This window comes from Zingiber officinale, chromosome 4B (genome assembly GCF_018446385.1).
Source record: "Zingiber officinale cultivar Zhangliang chromosome 4B, Zo_v1.1, whole genome shotgun sequence".
In the NCBI taxonomy this organism is placed as follows: Eukaryota; Viridiplantae; Streptophyta; class Magnoliopsida; order Zingiberales; family Zingiberaceae; genus Zingiber; species Zingiber officinale.
This window is the reverse complement of record NC_055993.1, coordinates 69641829-69661255: the sequence shown is the minus strand read 5'-3', so window position 1 is coordinate 69661255 and position 19427 is coordinate 69641829. Positions and strand designations below refer to the sequence as shown.

The 19427-nt window shown below is 36.6% G+C and overlaps 1 non-coding gene across 1 annotated transcript; it reads right to left on the bottom strand.

Annotated features, from left to right (window-relative positions):
* Positions 1-406: 406 nt before the first annotated feature.
* LOC121978804 lies at positions 407-512 on the bottom strand. The gene has a single exon (XR_006111149.1). It is a non-coding gene; the product is annotated as a small nucleolar RNA R71 (small nucleolar RNA).
* Between the last annotated feature and the right edge of the window lie 18915 nt (positions 513-19427).

Genomic DNA, 19427 nt, shown 5'->3' with positions numbered 1-19427 from the left:
TCTTTTTCTTCTTGAATATCCATGAGCACTAACATGTCAAGCAGGACCATGAGAAATTTTTCTACACCCTTTTTTGCAAGATTTTTATCTCCCATTGTGCAACCTCAAATTGAAGTAGAAAGTTTCCAACTAGACCCAGAGATAATTTTCATGATACAAGGTCACAAATTTGGAGGAGAAGTATCAGAAAGTCCTTATCTGCATCTTGAAACATTTTTAGAGATTTGTGATTTGGTGAAATGTGAAGGAGTATCAGCAAATGCAGTTCGATTGATGATATTTCCTTTCAGTATCAAGGATAAAGCAAGGACTTGGCTATATTCTCTCTGTCCTCAAAGCATCACAAGTTGGGAACAATTGGAGAAGCAATTTCTGAATCATTTTTTCCCTCCAAGTAGAACTGTGTATATGAGGAATTGCATAACAAATTTTTCTCAGGCATATGGAGAATCATTATTTGAAGCATGAGATAGATTCAAGAGTCTTCAAAGACAGTGCCCTCATCATGGTTTTGAAAAATGGTTGATTTTGCACATATTCTATGGGGAAATTTCTTTCTCAGACAAGACTTTATTGGATTCATCAGCTGGAGGTTCTTTTATGGACAAAAGTGTAGATGAAGCTTATTCGTTAATTGATCAAGTGACATTGAACCTCCATGAATGGTCGAACAAAAGTTGGATGGAATTTCCCTCAGATATTCAAAAAGTGTAAGCTATAAATGTAAGAGAGCCTGTCAAGCAAAATGAAATTCAACCACCTAAAAATGTTGAAATTCACAAGTCACAGAGTGAGGAGTTCAAACATTTGGGGGCAAAGCTTGATAGTATTGTTTCAAAATGGTTTAAAGAAGATCCCCCTCCTACACAGTCAAGATCCAATGAAAAGTGTGATGATGTTAGGTTGAGAAGTGAAAAAAATCATGAAGAACTTCTGAAGAACGACATGTTTAGAATTGAGGAGAAGAATAATAGAAGATCACAAGAACTCAGTTCCATTTCTCTGGGAAGTTCCCAAAGGCCAGAAGTACCTTTCCCTCAACGATTAATCACACCAACATTAGATAAGCAAGTTGGACCTCCTCCAAAAGCTCAAAGGGAATTTGGGAAAAAGGGAGTTCAGTCTTTCCCAGGACCTTCACTAAGGGTTCCTTTTCCACAAAGGTTAGTGGGGGTCAATGAAAATAAAGACTTCAAATCCTGTGACACTAATATGGTTGAGTGTAGATTTTTGAATATATATGAAGATGAAGATTTTTCAGATGAGGATTTTATTGATAATGTAGTGGTAAATAAGTTTTCAGATCTATCTCAAAATTTTATAAGGTGTTATAGTGACATCGAATTTTCAGATGATGAATGTGATGTGGTAGATCAACTTAAAACTGCAAGTGTAGTTATTGATCCTCTTGTTATTGATTCTCCTATTGAGGACATAGATGTTGGTTTATTTTTTGATGTATGTGTTGATGATGATGATATGGAAGAATGTGTAGGGAGCTGTGTTGTGGAAGCAGCATCTCAAGGATCACCACCTTTGTCAAGACAACCCTTAGAGGTTTTAAGAATTGATCATGTTGTGGAACAATGTGTAGGGACTTATACAGAGCTAGTAGAGTCTCGAGAATCACCATCATTGATATCATCACCACCTAAGCTAGAGCCAGAACCATCATTTGATTCAGAGGAAGTCACATCTACATGTTTAGAAATTTCAGGTATTTCTCAACAAAGTAAGGTTAGTATTTCTTGTGATCTTTTGGAAAACTTTATGGAGGTACCTATAATTGACTTTGTTGGATGTGATTCAGTTTTTATTACTTATTCATCTTATCTTGATATGGTTCTAGCTCTATACTATATAACATGCTTGTGGGAGATTTGTTTTTCTTTTGGATGTGCAGATTTCACATGGGCCAATAATTGGAAGCTCAATCTGAACCGTCTTTGACCACCTGAAAAAATTTCCAAGAAGACGAAGATGGAGAGAGTTATACTTTACTTTGTAGCTCCTTTGATGAAAGCTCCCTCCATAATAAGAGCCCTTGGTAGGAGGGTTCTAAAATATCTTACCCCTCCAAGAGCAAGATTTAGATGAATCTAATGAGGTGGTCGAGCTAATGACCTTAAACAAGCGCTTCTTGGGAGGCAACCCAAGGGTTTTTTTTAGTTAGTTTTGATTTGTATTGTAATTTCTTTTAGTTTGATGCATTCTTTTGATTTTGTTTTCAGGTTAGGTGCAAAACAGAGTCAGGCCGTGTGCTATACACGGCCAGGCAAAGGTTGCAGAGAAGGGAAGTGTTTGGGCCTGTCATCCAGACACGGTCGTGTGGGATCTCCCGAGGAGAAAGAGGAACGTCCCGGCGACTCCGAGTATCCCCCGTCGGTGTTGAGTCGCTCGCAAGAGAGAATCGAGAAGGAAGAGGGGAAAAGAAGAGAGGTCGGCTTCGATCAGAGGAGAGATCGAGAAGAAGAGAAAGAGGGCTCGGGTGGAGAGATCGAGGGTTTTGGATTTACGCTGCAGTTTCTCCTACCTCACACGGCCAGATCTTGGCCGTGTTCCGCACACCCCCAACTCTCCAAAACATATCTTTCTCTCCCAATTTCTTAAAAACTCCTCTCTAATCTCTCAAGATCTTTTAGATCCGATTCTCCTCCTCTCTAAGACTTGGACTTTTGTTCTCTTAACCTAAGATCTTTTGTTCTTTGAAGTTTTGTTCTTTGAAGTTCCACAACTCTAAATAATTCTTCCCCTATCTAAACTCATCAAGATGTCCAATATTTTGAAGAGATTACGCAAAGGAGGTGGTGGATCTAGTGGAGACAAAGAGAAGGAGCCATCAAGAGACAAAGGAAAACAACCAGTGAAGGGCAAAGGCAAAAGGACTTCACGCAACGAAGGTAATGACAATGAATTCAATATTGTGTTCAGAAATGATGATCAAGTAACTAGATTTGCAATTCTTGTCAATAGAAAGATAGTGTGTACTAGATATATGGACCCAACTGTTCTTGATATGCTTGGAATTAGGGAAGATGTAGATTTGATGATTGGGTTTTTGGATTGGAGTGATATTATGTACACACATTTGCCTACATATCCTCGTCTTGTTTTGGAATTTTTAAGTTCATTGGATGTCCATTTTACTAATGAAGATGATTATTTTGGAAAAATCTCTTTTAGATTAATGAATCAAGAATTTCTATGGGCATTTAGTGACTTTAATTCTTGTTTTGGAATAACCACCGGTAGCCCTTGTAGGTTTGATCCAAGGTTTAATTGGAATCATTTTTGGAATGCAATAACTGGGTTAGATCAACCTTATGAGCCTTCAAGAGCTAAGGCCTCCCATATGCAAAACCCCATCTTTAGGTATCTACATAGAGTCATGAGTAAAACTATTTTTGGTAGGGGAGAGAGTGATGGGGTGGTTAAGAAGATAGAGCTTTATGCTTTATGGGCTATGCTTTATAAGGTTGAATTTGACTCTGGTTTTCATTTTGTTCAAACCCTATTGAGATCAGCTAGGGCATCATCGGGATCAATTGTTTTTGGTGGTTTGATTACCCGAATAGCTTGTAATTTAAATCTTGATGTTGATGGGTTGGAAATAATTCATGGTAATGACATGATTGACATTGATACATGTCTTGCTATGAAAATGATCGTTCGGGATGAGAATGATTTCGCGTTTCCTAGGAGGAGTGGTTCTCCTTTACCCCTTCCTTTTCCTGAACGAACTACTATTCGTAACCGAGCTAATTGGGTAATTTCTGAGTTAGATTTTGAGGATAACCCTTCTATACCTGGAGACACTGAGCCACATAATGAACCCTCGTCATCTGGACATACGCAGCCTTCTAGTTTTATGACTGCTAGGCATTCTTTTGCATATGGCACGGGATCTTCTAGGTTTGATTTTTCAGATTTTCGTACGTCTCTAGAATCACTTCATGAGAAGCAAGATTCCCAACGAAAAATGTTGGAGGGGCGCTTCTCTTTATCTGATGATCAGTTTAGGGAGGTACAAAATCATTTTCAGTTTACGAGGAATTTTCAAGGTCAAGTGGCTGAGTTTGTGCAGGATTATGATACTGATCAGGCTAGGATGAGAGATTTTATGCAGAGTATGACGCTTACTAGCCAACAAGTTGATGCTTTATATGAGTATCATAGATCCTTGGGTGAGATTCCAGGTTTTCCTAGTTTTCCTATTGGCCAACCACGTCGTAGACCTCCTTTCCCTCGTCCACCTCCACCTCCTCTACCATATTGATTTCATCGGGACGATGAAAAGTTTAAGTCTGGGGGGGTGTCATATATTGTTTAGTTTGGTTTTCAGTTTTTAGTTTTTGATTAGTTTTCATGTTGGTTCTTATTTTCATTGCTTGTTGCTTTATTTTGCTTGTTTTTGAAATAATCATGGCAAAAAAATTTTGAGAACATCAAATCTTCACTTATATGCTTTCTTGGATTCAAGTGAAATGTTAGCACGATTATTGTCTCGATTTATGATGTTCGCATGATGCTACTAGTAAACTTTGTGTAGTTCTTTTTTCTATCTTGGGAAGCAATAATAAGCTAAGAATCTTATGGTGATGAGTTTTAGTTTTGGTTCAACCTTAAGGATTTTATCTTCACTACACTTGTGCTTGATGCTTGAATAGTTGATGTCATTGAAATAGTCATGATTCATCTTGTTTGCTTAGTACTTGGTTTCCATGGTGATCTCTCAACTTTCATTTTGGTTACTGGATGAGGCTCAAATCACTAAAGCTCATTTGGAAAAAATTAAAATATCCCAACATGTGTGCTAAAAGTACATTTGTGAATAAGTTTTGCACAATGCAAACACTTATAAAAAAAAAATGAAAAAAATGAACAATAAGGGATATAAAAAATAGTTGTCATGAGTGGAATCTAGCAAGTCACCCCTTTGAGACCGAGTTAGGTTACTGGGGAAATGACTGTTTAGTTTCTCTTGAGATTGAGCACACCTTTGAGACCTTGGGTTAGTTGAGAAATATGAACCAAGTGAATGGTAAGTAAGTGCCTATCACTGGTTACTTGTCTTTCATTGGAAACATTAGGAATTCAAATTTGATGACGACTTGACTAGGACATGGATTGAAACTTGAAGGGTGTTGAGTTACTTTTACACTGCGCACAAGATTCTTATGCTTGAACCATACTTTACTTGTTTCCATGATCATGCTTGTTAATGAAACTTTTTGATAGAATTAGGAAAGTGCACTGGGTTTTATGAATGTGTTGTAGAACATATGAATTTAGACTGCAGCATTTTGCTTGAGGACAAGCAAAGGTTTAAGTCTGGGGGTGTGATGTGCGTAGATTATATACTCTTTTATGCATGTTTTTACGCACATTTACATACTTTGAGCATGCTTGATCTATGCATTTTTATACTTCCAGCTTTCCTTTTAGCATATTTACTCTTTTGGTTCGGAGATCTGCTTTTTGTGCATTTTCTGTACACAGGAGTCGATTTGGTGAAGAATCTACATCTTTGGGCATGCATTGGAGGATTCTAAGGGAGAAAGCACCGGGCTGTGTACCTCACACGGCCCTGCGTGTGGAGTTTGGCACCAACAGAAGAGGAAGATGACATGGCAGTGTGAACCTCGCACGGCCGTGTCAAGATTTGAAGCCAACCAGAGCAGAAGCCTTACATGGCCGTGTGGATCTACACGGCCCACCACACGGCCGTGTATCATTTCCAGAGAGCAGAAGGGTTCTGGCCGTGTGGAGTCACACGACCGTGCAGGTTTGGCAGAGAGGGAACTGGACATGGCCGTGTGAATCTCACACGGCCGTGTCACGGGGCCGTGTGGCGCCCGATTCCCTCCTCTATTTAAACCCTTCTTCATGAATTGAAAGGGGATCTCTCCCCCTTTGGGAGAAAGCAAGATTTGGTGGTTTCCTCCCATTCTTGGGAGGATTTCTGGGCAATTCTAAGGGAGATCTCGACGATTTCAACTCCGGAGCGAGGATTGGATCCGAAGACAAGGCTTCTTCGTAGATAAGTTTTCTCTTTCCCCCTCTTCTTGTTTCCTTGGATTGGGGATTCAAGGAATGCTTGTAATCTCTATTTCTTCGGATTTTCTTCCTCGATTCATGGAGTAGATCTTGTATTCTAGGATTAAGGGAGTATTTGTATGATGGATTGATGTAATATCTTATGGATTTGCCATTTTCTTGTTTCAATGATATTATCTTGCTTGTATCAATTAGATCTTGAATGATTGATGGTGATTTGTGCTTAATTCTCATTCTTGATTGATTGTTTGGATTTCTTATGGACTTTGTAAAGATAAACTCTCACTCGATCATCCGAGGGATCCACGTGATAGGTGCAAGCCCGTGTAAGGACGTTTGAGAGATAATCTTGAAGAGGAAATGGGGATATTCAAGAGAGTAGGATGGATTTTATGATTAGCTCCTTGTATCTTGATAGATTAATGAGTCGTGGGCTTCTACGTTGATATCCGAGGAAGGCATAGTAATAGGTGCACTTCTGTGTAAGGACAACATAGGCACATGTCTAATTAATCCTATTTAGATACATTTCTCAGTCCTTAGCCAGTTGTCTATTGCAAGAGGGAACCGGTAACTTTCTACATGTTTGGCAATTGAGGGATAAGAATTGGTGAACCATTTACATTCAAGAAATCTTACAAAGAAACCGAAACTCCTAGAATTTTCCTTTATCATAACCCAAAACACTAAACTCTTGTTTGTTGATCTTTAATATTAGAGTTGTTTACCTTTACTTTGCTTTTGAAACGATTGGATAGTTGTTTAGCTAATTCGCATTGAGACATTTCTAGTGCTTATTCCAGTCCCTGTGGATACGATAATCTTTTATATTACTTGCGACATTTCCGTACACTTGCGGAGAGTAACAGTTACATATGTTGCCATGTCATTTAGTGAGGTGGCAATATGTGGACCAATGGTGTTGATCCACATCATCCTTGAGTGCCACCTCATGGGGGTTACAACTCTTAATGGTTTCATATTAATTGCAATTAATGCAATTAATTTGGTGGTTTTACCATGGAGAGTGGCCGGCCACTTTGGGGGTGAAGGAGAATTTGATTTTTCATTCAAGTGGTGCATCTTCTTCCTTCTTCCTCTCAAGCTCTCCCTCTCCCTCTCCTCCTTACTTGGCCGAACCTTACCAAGGTACTAGCACACCTTTGTGTGAGGTTTTCTCCACCTAAGTTGTCCGTGTGGATACTTCTAGAGGACCGGCGCTTGACGGTCTTGAGATCCGGCAACACCTTGGAAGAGCGGGATTCGCGTAGGGCGCGCATCAAGGGTAAACACTTTTTCCTCGTAGATCTAAGTAGTAGATCAGTTTTTGAACTCGTACAAGAAATAGTTTTTCGAATTTTGTATACGAATCTTTGCACGGATCTACGGCTTTGGGTCCTTCGGGGTTTCCGCGACGCGAAAAAGCGGTTTTCGTGGCCCGAAGAACCCAACAGATGTTTATTTCTTGATCTGATCCGTGATCTCACCTTGAACCGAATAGTATACTGGAATCTAGCAGAGAGATGCTTGCTCTGTGGTGTTCTCTGGTTCAGCAACTTCCCTTGTGGCCAGCAGCAAGTTTGATCCGTACAGAGGAGTTGATTCCAGTAGGTGGTTCTGTTCTGTTGTGTGTTCCTGTTTCGACAGCAACCCCATTCCAGAAGCTTGATCGAGGTAATGTGTAGGGATTTTGTTACATGTTGAGGAATTTTGTTTATGTATTGATAAATTAGGGATGAGTTGGATCACATTGATTAGTGGGATTTAGATTGATACATGTTGATACACGATTAGTGTAATGTTGTATGCATGATTACTAGATGTAATTGGTTGTTCATATGTAATTGGATTTAGGTTTTAGATAATTAATCTAATTGGTGATCAGGGATTAGGTAACTAACCCTAATTTACCATTAGATTTATTAGGTAGGTTGAGATTGATGTGATTAGGGTTTTGTCCTAATTTAGTATTAGGGATTTTATTTAGCTCTTCATTTGGATTTAGCTAAATAAAAAATATATATATTGTTTGGTTGTTTGACACATGACTCTGATTCGAGACAGGCGTCTCGACGTTGGATTTGGCGTGATACTACCTGCTATTTGAGGCGGGTACCCTTTGACTTATCTTTTGATACTGTCTTATGATATGTGCACTTTATATATAATTACTAGTGATTGGTAGATTTATCACTTCCTTGGTTATAGTTTATTCGATACCTGTAGGCGGTTACTAGTGATTGGTAGTTTTAGTACTTCCCCTAGTTTTAGTTTAGTTGATACCTGATACATGGTTCTACTGTTAGCTGCTATACCTTAGTATGCTTTTCTTTCTGGCTATGTTATCTGTGTTCATAGAGATAGAGGTATTTATTGTGCTTTCCTCTATACTGGATTAGTTGATAGATATATTGGATATGTGATATTGGATTCATGTTGTTTATTATCCTTGTTATATATGTGTTTATCTTTTTGGCACCTACACATATGGAGGAGGATATGTTTAGGTATGACATATTGTAGCCGCATGCACCATATTGCATGATTGTATGCTGGGTGATTGACGACTCCATTATTGTTGAGCTCGTCGGCCGGCTACATGGGCCTGCACACAACGTGACGACTGCATGGGTAGTGGCACAGCACTCAGGGTGTGTATGGTAGGTTGCCCGGTGGTGCTCCGCTAGGACGCTCATGGGTAGCGTGACAGGAGCGTGGTAGCAGCCGGGGTCCCTCCCTGTCATTGTGTACCGGGAGATGAGAGCATTGCACTCCCTCACTATGTTTGAGGTAGGAGGATAGGTGTACTCCAACAGCATCCCGTCCACTCGGTCACTCATCAGGGGTAGTGACGGCAGAGTGCACGGTTGTCACAGCCCTACCCACTCGGTCTCACCATTGTGTGTGAGATGGCTGAGCATGGCAGTAGGGGTGACCAGGACATGTCATTTGCATCATATGCACAGATTGCATTATTTGTAATTGATGCATTTTGGTGATTGCATATGATTGACATGCATACAGGTTATATGCTTTTGCTCTGACTATTTTTATCTGTGTATGTTCACAGTCAGTTGCACAAGCCTCGCAGGTGAGTACAGTTTATTTCAGTTATGCACTTCTTATTATTCTTGCAGTAGACTGTATTATATGCTTATTGATGGTTACTGCAGTTTATTCAGTTATGCATACCTGTTATACTTAGGAGACTGTACTATATGTTATACTGTTAGGATACTGTACCGTAGGATTGTTGCTGGTAGTTATATGTTGCTGTACATATCTATTGGATTACCTGCTGAGTTCTTTGAACTCACTCCGTTGTTACTATTTTTTCAGGTTGAGGCCGTCGGGAGATATTCCAGTCGCTAGCCCCATTATCGCGAGGATTTTCTTTGTCGGATTATTATTTTCTTTTGCATCTTATATACTTGTATTGTGGGTTTGTATTGTGGACATTGAACATTCGGGTTTGCTATTTTTGTTTTCCGCTACAGATTTTCTCACTACTTCGTGGATTTGTTTTCTTCGTTGTAGTGGAGTAGGATGTTTACATGTATCTTCGAGGATTCTATATCGTTCTTCCTTATTAAACTTCATGGATTGATTATATGTTGAGCTGTGTGGGATGTTGATATAAACTACGTGGTTTGTTTCTTATTTGTATTGTATTGTTCTGGCCGTGTGGGCCGATGTATAGATATATGTATTCTGGATTCATATTGTCACCCGTATAGGGGATATGCTGCCGAAATTTCTTCGGACAGGGACTACCTGGGGCGTGACACCCCCCTCTAGCGCTTCTCGATCCAACAATGTATTCTTATGTTGATTATCCGAGGGACGCACGTGACAAGCAAGCTCGTGTAAGGACTGTTGGTTAGTCCTAGGAAAACGTACCGGTTTCACTGTACAAAATTTTTTGTACAAGTGTCAAACCTTTCCATAAATAACCTATTGTGTTCTTTAGAAGTTAAATTAGGAATCGCAGATGGAACTTAACATCTTTGATTCCAAATTTAACTTATCTATTCTTAATGGTTTATATTTTAATCGCAAGCGAAACTTAACACTATTGATTCAAATCTACCTAAGTTATTAATTCTATAAATATTAATTTTCAAAATTTGCTTCAATGACTGCATGGCGAGGCACATGACCTTCTTGGATATGGGAGCAACCACCACCGCCTAGGCAAAGCCTTTTAAGGAAAGCTAATATTTATTTCCTTAAATAACTCTAGGTTAACCAAAAGGAACAATTGAATCACAAATTCGAAAAATAAGAAAACACGAACTCAAAAAACTTATTCGAATAACTAGATCTAATTGCCTCTTGTATTTAGAATTTTTACAAAGAAAATAACTAGCATGATGCGGAAGAAAAATACTAGTTATACCTTCTCTTTGTAAGCCAATGACCTCGAGATCTTCTGCCATATTCCTCGCCTCGCCTTGGACGTCGTGTGGGCGACGATCCTCCAAGATGAACACCACCCAAAAGAATCCTTCCTCTTCCTCTAAAATCCGGCCACCACCACCACCAAGGAGAAGAGAGCAAAGGGAAAGGGAGAAGGGAGAGGGCCGACCACCAAGAGGTCTCCAAACAAGAGAATAAGAATTGTATCTCATGAAGCCCCCTCACCCCTTCTTTTATATTACTTGCCCAAGGCAAATAAGGAAAAACTTTTAGCAAAAAATAAAATCATCCAAGAGTTTTTCCTTTTCCCTTTTATTTTTCCTTTTCTTTCCTCTTGATTGAATCAATCACCAAATTTGATTTAGTGATGATTTAATTTATTTTATTATGGTCGGCCCCTTGCTTGGGCACCAAGCAAGGTGGCCTGCCACCTCATCAAGGGAATAAAGGAAATATAATTTTTTAAAATTTTACAAGAAGAAATCCTCTTATAAAATTTACAAGCTCTCTTTCCTAAAGTAGTAGTTAAAAAAGGAAAGTTCTAAAAATTAAAACCATGTTTTAAAATTTAAAACTTCTCTAACAAAATTTTCTTTTTTAACATGATGATAGAAAATTTTAATTTTAAAACTTATCTCCTTTTTTTTCTTAAACCATGAGGATGGTTAAAAAAGAAAAGTTTTAAAACTTTTAAAACTCTCCATTAAAACATGTGGCCTAATTCAAATAAGGAAAGTTTAAAAATTAAAATATCTCTTTTAAAACTTATAGTTTTCTACAAAGAGAAGATTTTAAAAATTCAAAACAACCCTCCTATTTGAAATAATTGTGGTCGGCCCTACATGCTTGGTCACCAAGCAATAGGGCCGACCCTATTAAAAGGAGATGTGGCCGGCCATTGCTTGGTCACCAAGCAATGGGCTGACCCCCATCTTGGACACCAAGACAGGCCTTTCTTTGGATGGACTTGAGGCTTTAATGAGGCTACGATAGGGACCTAGAGGAGAAATTGGTTTTGGATTCTGATGAGCTTGAGTATTCCGTGTTCGCCCCGAACACACAACTCAAGTTCATCGATAATAACTCATTCCACTAGAGAGTTATTACCGCACTACCGCACCAATCCCAAATTACATTATGGGCTCCTTCTTATCATGAGTGTGTTAGTCTCCCTGTGTTTAAGATTACGAATGTCCACTAATTAAGTAAATTACTGACAACTCACTTAATTAATATCTATCTCCAAGAGTAGTACCACTCAATTTCATTGTCATGTCGGACTAGGTCCACCTGCAGGGTTTAACATGACAATCCTTATGAGTTCCTCTTGGGGACATTCTCAACCTAGATAACTTGGACATAGATTCCTTCTATAATCAACAACACACACTATAAGTAATATCATTTTTCAACTTATCGGGCATATTGATTTATCGAGCTAAACCTCACCCTTTGATAAGTCAAAGAAATAAATATTAAATATATGTGCTTTTTATTATATTAGGATTAAGAGCACACACTTCCATAATAACTAAGGTCTAGTTCTTTTACTAAGTCAGTACAAAAAGAACTTACCTAAATGGTCCTACTCAATACACTTAAAGTGTATCAGTGTAATTTATTAGTCAAGATAAACTAATACTTAATTACACTATGACTATTCTGATGGTTTGTTCCTTTCCATTTTAGTCGTGAGCGACTATTTATAATTTATAGAGAACCGATAACATGATCTTCTGAGTATGACACCACACTCCATGTTATCTACTATATAAATTAATTGAACAATTACATTTAACAAATAAATCCAGATATTGACCAATGTGATTCTTTTATTTCAACAAATATATGTTTACAAAAGCTAGGCTTTTAGTATACACTCTAACAAGGATAACATAGGAATCATTCCTAATTGATCACATTTAGGTATAGATTTCAGTCCTAGGTCGGATGTCTATTGCAAGAGAGAACCGGAAACCTTCTACAAATGATAGACAATTGAGGAATAAGATTTGGTAGATCAATACATTGAATAACATTACAAAGAAACCAAAACTCCTAGAACATACCTTTATCATAGCCCTTATTCTTGTTTCTTATTCTTTCATTTCTTTGTTTACTTTTCATTAGTTGCACTTAGTTTCTAAAAACTAATTGATAAGCTGTTTATCTAATTCGCATTGAGAAATCTTTAGTGGTTATTCCAGTCCCTGTGGATACGATATCTTTTATTATTACTTACGAGATTTCCATACACTTGCGGAACGTCAACATATATCATAATAAACAAAAGTGTTTTTCATGTTTTTCAAAAAATATTTGGGTAAAAAGTAATCAAAGCAGAATAAAGAAAGAGACGAAAAGAAACAATGCTAATAAAACCAAGATTTACTTGGTTCGAAGCCTGTGATGACTCCTACTTCAAGGCCCGCACTCGTTGAGTGCCTTCGATGAGCAATCACTATCAGTTTGTAATGAGACAAGTAGAGATTTATAACTTTTGAAGAACTAAAATAAATTAAATGTACCAACAATCTATAGATTTGAAGAATTGAGATTTCGATCATTGAAGCGCTGTTTGGGCGTCGTAGAAACATTTTTTGAGCATCGCGCAGGAGAGGAAGATGATTGGAATGTTGTCTTTAAGGTGCTAGTCGAAACCTTCTTTTATAGCCCCGTCCGGGCGCTTGGATCCCCTCCCAGGTGCTTGGACCGTGCTGACATGGTGAGCTTTCATCGAAACTTCCCCTCTTGGGCACTTGCATCCTTGAAGTTTATCCACGTCCATGCACCCAAACACCCTTCGGGCACCTAGACCGCTGACATGGGTCGGCCACTCGTCATGCTCCAGCTTGGCGAGAAGATGGAAGTTTGGCCATCCGAGCACCTAGAGCACCTCCAGGTGCTAGGATAGGCCAGGTGCCTAGCCAGGCACCCTCTCGAGGGCTCTTCCTCGATGAAGCCAGTCTGGGCGTTCGGACCACCATTTTTGCCAAGTTCTTTTCTCTACAAAATAGGCTTAGTCCAGGCAATAATATATAACGAATGATAAGTTTTGATAGCCTTTAGACTGTCCGGTCCTGACTTTGAATTTCGCTGAACTCTAGGTCAGACCGACACCTACTGTTCCCTCATCGGAGAACGCATTCTCACCTACTCCTCTCAGGAGAGTTTACCATACTGTCTTGACTTTTGTTCAGCATCCAAGACTTCAAGACTTCATTCTGGATGTCCAATCCATAGCCCGTCAGTCTTCCACTTGGTGTCCGTAATCCCCAGGACTTTCACCTAGCTTCCTTGACTCTAGAATTTTGCCCAATATCCTTAACCCACCAAGACTTTTCCCAGTCCCTTAGACCAAGACTTCATTGGCTAACTGCAGCTAGGACTTTTCCTTTACCTAAGATCACTTAAGACTTTCCTGTACAATCAGTTTAACTTCTGAGAACAACAATAACACTTAACTTAAAACTCTTTACCATTATCAAAACTCAGGTTCGATCGTCTGGTGCTCCCTGGACTAACAATCTCCTCCTTTTTGATTATGACAACACAGTTCATAGTTAAGTTATGTACAATAAATAACAAGTAAGAATGATTTAGTATTTTCATAAGTTAATTTTTTTTTCAAAAAACTAAGGGTGTGTTTGGTTTGTGCGTTTTTCATTTTTATTTTTTAGAAAACGCGTATTTCTGAAAAATGGTGTTTAGTTTACATTTTTCATGTCTATTTTCTAAAAAAATAGATAGTATTTTCTGAAAAAATAGAGAATGTCTAAAAGTCATTTTCTATTTTCTAAAAAATATACATTTTTCAAAAAATAAAAATGGAAAACATGCTAACTAATTGAACCCTAAGTTTCTAGGTTTTGAAATACAACTAAGAATTCTTTAAGAGTTCAAAAAACTCCTCCTGAAATTTAGCACATTATTAGCAAAAATTTAGTTTTCAAAAGTTTAATTTTTTTCAAAAATATTCAGATAAAATATTTAGCTAAACATACTTAGCTAAAAATACTTTTTCAAAAACACTTATTTTTTCTTACCTTAAAAAAATATATTTAACTTTTCATTTTTAAAAACAAAATACTTGAAAAAAGAAAAAAAATAACTTTCAAGAAGTACTTTAAAACAAATTTACCTTAATTTCTGAAAAGTATTTTCTTTTAAAAAATACTTTAACTTTAAAAAAATATTTAACTTTAAACTTTTAAAAAAATACTTTAACTTTGAAAAAAATATTTAACTTTAAAAATTTGAAAAATATTTTAACTTTGAAAATTAAAAAAATACTTTAACTTAACTTCTTTTACTCCCCTTTGACATATCAAAAATACTAAGTAGTTAAAAGAAGCTATTTATTAAAAAAATAATTTGTAATCTCTCGTTTGATTAATGCCTTAAGGAAAACTCTTTAAGTGCTTTAAATTTGAGGGGAAAGTCAATGATTTTTATTTTAGAGTCCAAGCATATAAGGATGAAAGTAAAGAGAATTTATGATTTTTTTTTAATTAGTCATCTATTTTCCTTAGAAAAAATGTATAACCATTAGTTCATAGCTATTTACCATAAGTTACATTTAGGTGATTAGTCAAGTTAAGTATGTGATTCAATTAGGTTTACTAAAAAGGATGACTTAACTTGATTAATTTGAATTGGTATTTATAGCCCAGACTTATGTTGATGCACAAACATAAGCATTCTGAAGTCCAGACAATATAATATGCATCTCACATCATTCTAAGTATTTTTTTCATACACAAGTAAGGTATTCCTAGTGTGCTTGTGAGATGCTCTAACTGAAACCTATGGGTACATATTTTCTAGAAGAAAAACCTAGGCTAAGTTCAATCTTTAAAAGCATTAGTAAAATTGAGAGTTTTTTTTAAGAAAACAAAATAATTTATTTTAGAATTTCAAAATAAAGCTAATACGGCTTTTGAAGAGATAACATAATCATTTTCCCAGTAACTTAACTCGGTCTCAAAGGGGCAAACAACTAGTTTCCACTCACGATAATAATTTTTCAATTCCTTATTTATCATTTGCTTGTCAATTTTTTTTTCTTTTTCTTCTTCAATTGCATATTTGTAAAGATGCAACTGGTGAGATTTATATTTTTCCAAATGAGCTTTAATGATTCAAGCATCAATCTAATGACCAAGATGTAGTTAAGAAATTATCATGGGAATTTAAGTACTCATTAAGTCTGATGAATCATGACTAATTTTAGAACCTTTAACTGTCAAGATAAGTCAAAGTGTAAAGAGAGCCTTAAGCTAGACTAGAATCAAATCCTTTCAATGAAATACAATGATTATGTCTTGCTATTAAAGATAGAGAAAAGTAGATCAATAAACATACAAGCACTAGTACCCTAACAACATGAATCTAAACAATAAACATGAAAAAAATTTTATTACCAAAAAAATGCCATGGTCATTTGGTTACACTAGAGATAGAGAAAACAAATCACTAAATATACTAGCACCAAAAAGCATAACTCATGACCTCTAGATAATGATCATGCTAGAAGTTTACTCTCAGACAAGTCAGCAATAATAGTGTGGATAGTGTAACCCAAGCCATAATCTAGCTAAGAAAGAAAATTTCAAAAGTAAACTGCTATAAATTCAAACTAGAGAAAAATATAATTTTTTTTTTATCAAAATCTAAACTATAACCCAACATATATGCATCTAAGTATGCATCCCCCCAGACTTAAACTCTTCATTGTCCCAAAAAAAAACAAAGTCAAACATGAAAGAGGGTTAAGGTTAAAGGAGTTACCAAGTGAGATGTGCTTAGTTAGTGGGTCAATCAAGTTCTGAAATCACTTCATTATCCTCAAGCCTCCTAAACAATGTATCCTAAAAAAGAAGTATGAGCTAAAAAAATTACATAAAGGGATTGGGTTAAGAAAAGAGAAAAGAAAATAAACTGAAATAATAACAAAAAAGAAACTTGGGTTGCCTTCCAAAATGCACTTGTTTTAGGTCCTAAGCTTGACCACTTATCATAGGCACCAATCTTAAATCTTGACCTTGGCAATGTCAGATATTTTAGAACCTTCCTGTATAAGGTTCTAAAATTCTCTTTAACTAATATGCCTTCCTTCAAAGGTTCATCATGAAATCGTTTAGGTGAATCCTTTACAACATGTTCTCTGCAGCCAACATGCTCAACAAAGAATTTCTTAGTAGCATTAGATATATTAAATAAAAGTATACTACTATCAATTAAAGGAAAAATTAAATTATTGAGCATGGGTGTTAATGACGGAAATGATTCTAGGGGCTTTGCATCCATTGCATAAGTCCCTACATTACCCTCATCATTCATATATGGTCCTACATCATCTATAAAATCAAATTACTGTCTGAACCAAAGAAATGATGCTTAGGGAATTGCCAACTACACTTCCTTCCATAACTTCATCAATAGCAGGACAAAGGGAAGGCTCCTCTTGATTATTGATAATAGGAGGTATTGGAATTAGAGTAGTGCACTCCTTTATCAGATTCTCTATTTTATTTACCCCAAGCTCATTTACATTATCATCACTCATCTTATCGGATTAAGCTTGGGAAGCATTGAAGCTTTCCCACATTTCTCATAATCCATCTTCTAAAGTGTGGCAAGGGTATGTATAATGCTCATCTGAGGGTCCTTCCAAGTTGAGAGTAGAGTTGATATTTCAGTGTAAGATGAGTCTACATTGTTGCTCTTAATCAATTGCTTCATATCCATGAGCATTTGAGCTTAACTAGCCAAAATTTCTTCCATTATCTTTTCCAATATATCTTCTTGAGATGGTGGTTGAGCTTCCATTGTTGGGACAAAATAATTCTTCCTTTCTTCTTGTTGATTATTTTCGAAAAATTTTAGGGGTTCCTTTGGCTAGATATTTGAGAATGTGAATTTGAATAAGCCATTTCATTGAACTTTCTTTCAAGTTCTTCCAATGATTTCATCAAATTATTTATCCTAAAATAAGTTACAATGGAATGACCTGTTACTTTACTAGCCTCACAATAACCTTACTCCGACCATTGATTGTAGATGGGATGGGAACCCCACAAGGAAAGGTCAAATAGTGATGGACATGTATTCTCCACATGACCTATTGCAAAATAAATATCACAAAAGATAATATAAGAATTCATGTTTGTATTTTAGTTGAACTTATGAATTAGGGAAAATAGCATCACCTTCAAGGAGTCTATGTCTATCTGAAAGGGAATGCATTAGAAACAGCTGGACAATAAGCAAAAAAAATTAAGAAAAATAATAAGAAAGAAAATGTAGGAAAGAATATAGAATGCGGAAAAGGAAATAAAATACAAAAATAAGAAATAAAGCATAAAGAATAATGAAAGAAGGAACAAGGAATAGAGAATGAAAATGCATGAATAAAAGGTAATGAATAAAGAATAAAGAATGAAACAAATTAAAGAATTGTCTAGACAAATTCTAATGTAATTATATTCAAAACACTCAGTCCCTGACACTGGCGCCAAAAACTTGATGTGAACTCGCAAGTGCATGAGCGTCGTCAAGTAATAAAATTTATATAACTCGATCGTAGGAGGACTGAGGATTAAATGCTAATTAGTTTTACACTTTGAATTTAGCTAGATAGAATCAATAATCATTTAATTTGAAGTTTTCAACTAAGATGTGAATATTAAAGAAAGATAAATGAGGAAGTCCTTAATTCAAAAGATGTTCTAGGTCATTGGTTTCATTGCAATGAGAATGTTGTGCTACAAATTTTCTCATTCCTAGTTCTCCATTTATATGTTTGCAGGATAATCTAAATTACTATTGAATACCACACCACGATGGTGTATCATAGTACTTTCCCTACCAATAACAAAGTATGTCATCAAGTGAAGAAGTAACTTAGAGTGTCTGGGTTTTTAGTAGAGTACCTCTTGTCACAAGGCCTCTCCCAGGTTTACGTCTCTAGATTACATAGGTCACTTGTGTATTATATGATTAGGGAAAGCCTATTAGGTTAAGTGATAGACTCATCTATATATAGAATTGTTCTCCCTTAGGAGGTTACATTCCATATAGAAGAATAGTTACCTTAGATACTCAATGTTATAAACAAGCATCCTAAAGCCATATCGAGCTATATTGGAATGTACACTCAAAAGAGGCAACAATTTATGCATCTATTAAATGAAAATTCAGGTTTATGCTTAGATATAAACTCATAGCAATGTATCTAACTGAGAAATTAGATCTATGTATTTAGAAATGTAATCTAGATAGATAAATTCATATTCATAGAGAAAGCCTACTTACAAGTTTTCATCAAACAAAATAGGTACTTACAAGCTTCATCAAATAAGGAAATTGGAAATTTAATAGAGTTTACAACATCCACATATTGTAATTACTTCCTACATCCTAGAATAAAACAAATCTACTCTATAATTAGAAGAACTATAATCCAAGACTCAAAATCATAGGAACTTCAAGAACTCTAAGGAAGGGAAGAAGAAACTTATTCTTTGATGTCGAGTGAAGCCCTTGGATGTAGATCTTGGAGTGTCGATAAGGATGGAGCAGTAGAACTACCTCAGATCGCCTAGATGACACCTCCAGAAGCAAGGATTTGACCTAGAGGGTCTCCTCCCATCTTGGATCTTCCTACTACTCAAAGGGGATGAATGCCCTGTTGGGTTTTTCGGGCCGCGAAAATCACTTTTTCGCGTCACGGAAACCCCGAAACTCCCTAGCCAATGGATCCGTGCGAAGAGTATAGAACAAAATTTTACATGTACGAGTTTACTAACTAGATCTACTCTTAGATCTATATGTTTAGAAAATTACCCTTGATGCGTGCCCTTTTCGAATCCCGCTCGTCCAAGGAAGTGCCGGATCTCAAGATTGTCAACGTAGACAATCCTCTAGAAGTATCCACACGAACAAGATGT